Raw genomic sequence first — 6815 nt, forward strand, 5'->3', positions numbered from 1 at the left:
GCTATAAATAATGTGATTTTTGAGTTTACAGATTTATAAATTGTCACTGAAAGGTTAAAGTATCTACTGTTTTTATGAAGTCAGACTTATGCTGCCTCAGAAGTCCCTGGGTATTGAAATGGTAACACAGAAGTAAAGAGGTCAGTTTGAAATTTTGGTGAGTCACATTGATTAAAAGAGAAAGGGTCAATTTGCAGACAGTCAAAAAAGAAAGGATTATTGAAATAATTACTCAATAGCATATTTACTCTAAAAACATCATCTCATATGGGTTGAATTTTTAAGATCAGAGTGTCATAATTTTGATCAAAATTTTATACCTTAGGTAACTTAGAGCCAGATTTAACATCATGTGGCTTCGTCTTTACTCCAGATACGTGGAATTGTAACCAAATATATCGTTCTCTCAAAAGTAACTTCCTCTTGTTGATTGCAAAATACACTTCAATAAACAAAACCCATATATATATATGTTAACTTTACTGCAGAAGTTTGGAGATTATAATTGTAGCATTTGATTTAAGTTTGAGTCTGTATTGGACAGATAAGCACTATGCTTTTTAAATGATTTGAAAATCAGTTTTATTTGCCTCTTTATTTTGATGGTGGTTTGATTTTTTTTTTTTTTTTTAAGTAAAATCACTAAAGTCGTGCAGTGGTAGCATGGAAATTATCTGAGGTGTCTTTATGATTGTGCTTTAGCCAGGGTGGACATGCTTAAATTATAAAAACTAAAGTACAAGGAGGTATAAGTTCATGCTGCCTACTTAGAAGAGAACTTTTGTTCTTCATAACTACATAACATTATAATGCCACTGATTCGTAAGGGTTTTAAATGAATTCTGTTGGGGTAGGACACCAGAATTATTAGTGTTCATTTTCATCTAAGATCTTTATTTCTCTAACGTTCTTGGTCCTATTGAAACATTTCAGTATACAAAAATACTGCAATGTTAATACCCAAGAGAAAAGCCATCATAATGTGTATGCTGGTCATTATGATCGGTGTGGTACAGTTTTTTAAAATAAACTATCATGCCCTTCATGCCATTATTTGTCATTATTTCTGTAATTTATAATCTTGATATGTGATGTATTTATAACTTGAGGGCGCCCACTTGAGCCTGGTTTTGCTATTTTCATTACAAACGGGCTTATTGATGTGCTGTAACTGTCACGCAGTGAGACTGGGTCTGCAGCCTTGCATTACAACCCTGTGATTCTCAGGCTGTTGTATCTAAAGGTACAGTTTAAACCCAGAACAAGGGAACACGTTTGGAAGTGCAACAAAGTCCGTGCACGTTGGCATGCATAGAGTAGTAGTGGCAAATAGAGTAGTTTCCTGGGCTTCACTGATAATTGTTGTCATATATGTGTTCGTAATAACACAGCAGATCCTTAAATGCCAGGTTTTAATTGTCTTACGTTTTGCTGCTGTTCTCATAATTAAGGACTTGAAAAATGTTCCAGTCTGTCAAGTCAAGCATGTAAAATTTATGTACCGACCTTTAAATGTCATTCTTTACCAATTTCATTGCTATAGGCGTTTTTTTTTCCATTTGTGTCTTCATTTCCTCAGAATCAAATATCATGTTTGATACCTTTAAATCAATAAGCATTATCCAGTTTTCTCATTTGCAGTCTTATCTTTGGCTAACAGAATAAGCAAAATAGGGTATTAGTTATTTATAGACTAAGAATGTTGAACATTGTTTTATTCAAATGTTATAATTAGTGCAGATCAGTCATGTTTATCTTTTAAAAAAATAAACAGAGGTTGCTTTATTTCTCAGCTTCAGTGGAATATGATAATTATTTTTTTCTCTAGTAGTCAAGGAGGCGTTTATTTAATGTGAAAGACTTATATAAAAAAAATAGAAGAGTGTGTTCACTGTCCTAAGCTTCCTTCTGCAGTTGACATAGACGTTGTTCATGAAACGATCTAGTCTGACTAAGCATTCAGGTAGTCCCACTGAGTATCTGCTTATGTTAGTATCTTCCATAACTATTAGGTGTATAGCAGTAAATTGTGAGATATTTTGAAATAATAGCTACTGTGAGTCTAGCACCTGACACATAATAGGTACTTGAGTAAAGTACTTAACACCATCTCTCTTAGGGTCTGTTGCTGTTGGTTGCCAGAAATCCGATGGCTCAAACCCTCCTCATTCGTGATATAAAGGATCATGGATGGGTACAGGGACCTGGTGAATCCCACATGAGGCCAAAGTCCCATCTGGAACCAAGCTTGCTTTCTATGTGGGGCTTTCTAATCTAGGTCAGTTTCTTTTCTTTGTGAATCTGTTTTATTCGTTTTTCCTTTTTTTTTTTTTTTTTTTTTTAAACGCCCAGTAGCTCAGTTTTCTCAGCACCTTCCAGTATGTCTAAAATGGCCCAGACATCTTTTAGTTCACGGGGTTCCTTAGGCCAGTGGGGGACACCTGACCCAAGCTGGACAGATCAGCTGTGGGTTGGGGATGGGGTAGGCATGAGATGGAGAGGTTCTCTTAAAGGGTATGTGAGGGAGGAAAGAAAATGGTTGGAATGTCTTAAAATGGACTTCATACACCTGTTCTCACAATAAATCTGGAGAATCTATCTCCTTTTTAGAGGTGAATTAAAAGGATCAGAGATATCTAGTATCTTTTGCCCAAGATATACAAACTGAGTGATAGAGCTGAGAGTCAGATGGGGATTTGGCTCAGATCTGTGCTAATTTAAACCAGACTACATTGGATGCCATTTCCCTGCTTCTTAAAAACCCCACCACTTTTCTCAGGTGCCCACTGCTAGAACCATAGGTATTCCATTCTGCTTTGTGCACTGGGCATGAAGCTGGTGCAAAGGGAATCTCTGAAAGTCCCCTCTCTGCATTCATTTCTGTTGGTAAAGGTGAGAACCTCCTGTCCTGTCACCATGTACCTGGCTATTTATGGGCTGTGCTGCTGTCTCAATGGGGGAAGCAGGAAAAGTGTAACATTTCCATAGTGATAGGAGGGAGAGAGGAAAAGAACCAAAACCCAGTGGTTTCCCCTTCTCTCCAACTCCCAACTCCATACAAATATACACGGGTTTCAGTTGCTGTCAGAATGGCCCTGGCAGAACTACAGGGACCAATGTCAAGTCGAATGTTAAATTCCAGGTGGTCAAGGTTAGCCTGTGACATGGAAAGTTCCACTTGGTCACACGTAGAAGCAACAAAATTCCTCCTGTAGTAAGCTCTGGGAAGTGAAGTAGACTTGGGGGCAGAATACAGAAGGATGCTGTGCTAGGTAGGTAGGAGCAGGAACCTGGGGAAACCTGCTGAGCACCTGCGTTCATCCGAGGCCTCTGGCGAGGGCCAAGTTAATCCGATTGGGTCATGGCTAAAGCCTTTCTAGGGATCATTGGTTCCTCCCACTTGGCCCTGTTCCCAGGATGTCCCAATCCCATCATTCCTGTGGCACAGATAAAGCTCGAGTACTGCTCCAGTGGCCTGTCTGATTTGAAGAACAGTTCTACTTCCTTGAGTGAACTTGTACCAGAAGTCTGCCTAGGACAAGGCCAGTTGTCCCTACGAAGCTACCTTCAAAGGGGCTTAGAAACATGGGGTGTTCTGTTGCTGTGAGTCGCATCAGCCTATCTGGAAGTGCTTTCTAATTTGAAAGGGGCCAGATGCACCAGACCTTGTTTTGGTAGTGATTTAAATTTTCAGGCGCTCCAGGAAATGGCTCTCAGGGCTTAATAACTGCTGAGTTGTTGGACTTGTCTGCAAGCACAGTGGGGAAGCTGACCCAGCATTACAGTGAGAAAGGCAGTGTGCTGGAGCTAGGGGTCACAGCCTGGCTTCTCTCCTGAGTGACCTTGGACAATTCACCAACCTGCCTCTGAGCCTCCATTTCCTCAATGGCAGGAGAGGCCTACTTAGATTTTATTGAATTTTTGAGAGTGTTAAATTAACCAGTAAGTAAAATCATCAATCATTTTGCAGTACTCCCTTTTTAGATAACATGGGAAGCAATAAAAAAAAAAAAAAAAGAAGTAGGTATTTAATAAATGTTAGCCACTTTCCCAAACACCGTGTGACCTTGAGCTAGTCATTTAATCTCTCTGAAACAGTTTTCTGTCTGCAGTGGAATCTAGTTATCCCCCTTCACAGAAATCCTATGAGAATTGAATGACAAAAACCCTAAGCCCAAAGCATGGCAGGAGCAAGAACAATAAATATCCTCTGTGATTATGTGACAAGCAGTAAGATGAAGGATTTAAGCCATAAGAACTTCTTATCAGCTGTGCTGTGGAAAATTAAAGAATCCCCACTTAGGGCCCAGTCAGGCAGGACATCCTGCTTTTGACATGGCTCTTTCACCTTCTACCTACTGTGGCTAGCGCTGCCCCAATCCAGCCTGGCCCCCGGGTCCAGACCCCTCTCCAAGTTCTTGCTCCCAGAACCCTGCGCAGTGTCCTCAATCCCCTGGAAGCCTTGTTCATCACTTCCCAGACTGATCAAATTCCTCCTGGTGGGCTTGGGAGGAGCTCAGCTTTTCAGAGAGAACCCCTTTCCAATAAGGCTCCCCATTTGGTCTTAAAGACCTAACTACCAGTGTATTTAGAAAGTGGTCCTGCAGCTCGTACCAGAAATATCTGCAGAAGACAGCTCAGAATTCCTTTTCTGTTCACCAGATTAATGATGATTGTATTGACGTCTCTGCTTTCACACCTTAAACACAGGTACCTGAAGCTTAGGACTAAGAGGGGCAGTATGCTCAGTATTTAGGATCTTAGCCCTGACCTCATACCAATTGCAGATACTTAATCTAAATCATGTCAATGCATTCACTCTGGGAAGTTAAATGTAAGGCCTCTGAGTGGCTTTTAGAGTAACCGTGCCCGGAAATCGAATATTGGCATTTGGTTAGACAACTTGATTCTGCTTTTGTTCAACCTAGCAGTTTTAGAAAATGCGGTTTTTTGTTTTGATTCAAAGTGGTTCCCTTGAGGAGAAAAATCTTGAAAAAAAGATGGAAAACAGGTAAGGATTTAGCAAATTAGGTTCAGCTTTAAACCGATGGTGTTTCAGTGTATCTGTTGGTATTCCACATCTAGTTTTGATCATTTTTTAATCACCTGGCCCAGTTGTGAACTCCCATGTGAGCCAATTGGAGTAGCAGGTGCCAGCCACAGAGTTGGTACAAGGCTGCAGCTGGGGGTACCATCAAGTCCCTGAGCTGTGTTCTTTATCTGAACCGAAGTACTGACAGGGCAGATGAGACCTATCATCCCAGAAAAGGGGCTTTCTTGAAAAATGTTGCTTTTTAATGGCTCCTATTCTGGAACCCCTGGAAAGAAAATTTGACTTTTTAGGTACTCATGCTGACAGGTGATTTCTGATAAATTGCAGTTATCTGAAGGGTTCAAAACTATAGATGTCAGTCGTTTAAAAAAAAAAAAAAAGACAAGAAGACTCTATATAGCAATATGGAATTTTACCAAGGTGGGGGAAAATGGCAGAACTATTTTATATGCTATACTTTAAAAGAAAATAAATACATTTCCTTATATATCCATAGGTTATTTCTGTAAGTAGATGGAAATAGTTGGTTGCAAGGTAACATTGTTTGCTTTGGGGTCTGGGAACTGGGTGGCTGGGGGACAGGGGTGGGCGGAAGGTTTTTATTGTATACCTTTTGTATCTTTTGAACTTGAAAGTCTTTTCCATTTAAAAAATAAAAAGTAAAGACAACTAAAGACAAATTTTAAAACTGATAGAGGAGGTACCAGAAAAAAAAAAAAGGTTGTAAGAAGGAAGGTGGACTCGAGCTCTGTGCCAGCGCCCCCAAGACCTGGAAGCAAACTGGACACGCATAGAAGGAACAATCTTGTACGGACCATGGACTCACAAGAATGAACAAGTCAGTCTTCATTGTGTTACTTCTTGTTGAAACACCTCAGCATGAGGACATGTGCTGTTCAGGTGAACGTGTGAAGTGGGCTGTGAAGGGAGAGATGACTGAACCATATAGTCTGTTGTTCTCTGTGGTAACCCCTCATCCTCTTCCCTGTCCTGTAAAGCCTTCCCCAGTGCTCCGGTCCCAGGGCCTCAGCCTTTGCCTACACCCCTCTGACTTTGGGGATGGCATTTAGCAGCCAAACACCCACAGATCCTGGTCTGACATCTACTTCTCACTCCTACCACTTAGACGTCGAGGGATCCTCATGCTCTAGATCGGATACGGACACCTGACATCACCTCTGTGATTTGATCTACAGAACTCTCCTGCAAAACCATTTTACAAACAAACATACTTTAAGGGTCCCTCAGCCAGAAAGAGGCAGCACTGGGATTTGAATCCAGGTCCCCTGACTCCACAGCATGTTATCCCACAACCCACTTGAGAATGCAGGGCAAAGTGCTGGAGTCCATGAGGAGGTGGTGGTAGTCTCCTTGAGGACCAGCCCTGTCCCTGACTTACTCCTCCTTGGGGGATGCTAGGCACCAGCGGTGATGACAGGAAAACTGTGGGTTGGAAAGCAGAAGATCTTTGTGATTCACCAGGTTTTTGAATAACCCTGAACTTCTTCTGAAAGAAACCCAGAATGGCTAGCCCTCCATGCCCGTGCTGTCAGCACCAGAGGTCGGGGCGCTGGGGTGGGCAGTTTTCCACAGACGGACCTCTGTTGTGCTTGCAGGGGACGGAGGAGGAGGCGGTGGCCCCGGGAGGAGACAGCAGCCCGGCCCAGCCACAGCCGCAGTTCTGCTGTGGGCCTGCCGGATTCAAATCTGTGCCTCAGTGATGCGACCTACGACAGCACTTCACTCCCCACCCAGCCACTAG

The sequence above is a fragment of the Lontra canadensis genome, unplaced genomic scaffold (assembly GCF_010015895.1).
Source record: "Lontra canadensis isolate GAN:19392208 unplaced genomic scaffold, GSC_riverotter_1.0 scaffold5, whole genome shotgun sequence".
Taxonomy (NCBI): Eukaryota; Metazoa; Chordata; class Mammalia; order Carnivora; family Mustelidae; genus Lontra; species Lontra canadensis.